The 764-nt window shown below is 43.6% G+C and overlaps 1 long non-coding RNA gene across 1 annotated transcript in view; it reads right to left on the bottom strand.

The window, feature by feature from the left end:
* The window catches only part of LOC109301716, a 21156-nt gene that overhangs the window by 6074 nt on the left and 14318 nt on the right, over positions 1 to 764 (bottom strand). The window contains exon 2 of the long non-coding RNA XR_002098580.1: positions 520 to 525. This is a non-coding gene — a long non-coding RNA (uncharacterized LOC109301716). The remainder of the gene's footprint in view (positions 1 to 519; positions 526 to 764) is intronic.

Below are 764 nucleotides of genomic sequence, written 5' to 3'. Positions count from 1 at the left end.
AGACAAGCCAAGACCATCTCAGCCCAGGACCATGTAAAGCAGTACCCTACAGGAACCCTCCATGCTGATTGGCTGATGCTGAGCTCAGCATTGGACTTGCTGCTGATTGCCTGGGAGTCTGGCAAGGCAGCATTTTTGGAAAGGGAATTTCTTCCCTGCCTATCAGAAACAATGTGGGGTGGATGGCTGGTACTGTTCTTCCTGCCTCTTCCAGTGGAGAGGGGTGGGGGGTCCAGCCACAATCAGAGGCCTTGGGAGCAAGGCCTTCACTGCTGCAATTAAACCTGGCCCTAAACCTGCACCCTCAGCCAATGGGGGGGGCATGAAGGGAGGAGAAGGGCACGAAGGGCCCCCGCCACGCTAGTGTTCATGATATTAGAGAGCTGGGCCCAGGATTTAAATCATGCCCTACATATAATAAATCTACTAATACATATCATATTTTCCAGGCAGCTTTACATACTTGTTGACTTCAATTACCAAAGCCAATGAAATAGCTGATGTGTTAGTGTTCTGCACAACTTGCTCAAGTTGCACATAAGGGATTTTTTTTTTTTTTGCAGTTTGCAAGTAATTTAGTCCTGCAATGATTTCTAATACCATAACTCTTCCAACAGGTCCTAAATATGATTAACCATTAAGCTATAAATGAATGTGCAAAGCTCAGATAAATTAGTTTAGGTTCCCTACCTTTGATTGTAAATGAATTCTATTATGGATTCTTTCTAAAATCACAGACATATTCACAGAATCAATTAAAAAAA

This window comes from Gavialis gangeticus, unplaced genomic scaffold, assembly GCF_001723915.1.
Source record: "Gavialis gangeticus isolate Ggan-Ray unplaced genomic scaffold, GavGan_comp1, whole genome shotgun sequence".
In the NCBI taxonomy this organism is placed as follows: Eukaryota; Metazoa; Chordata; order Crocodylia; family Gavialidae; genus Gavialis; species Gavialis gangeticus.
Note: the sequence above shows the minus strand (reverse complement) of the source record. Positions and strands in the feature narration are given on the sequence as shown.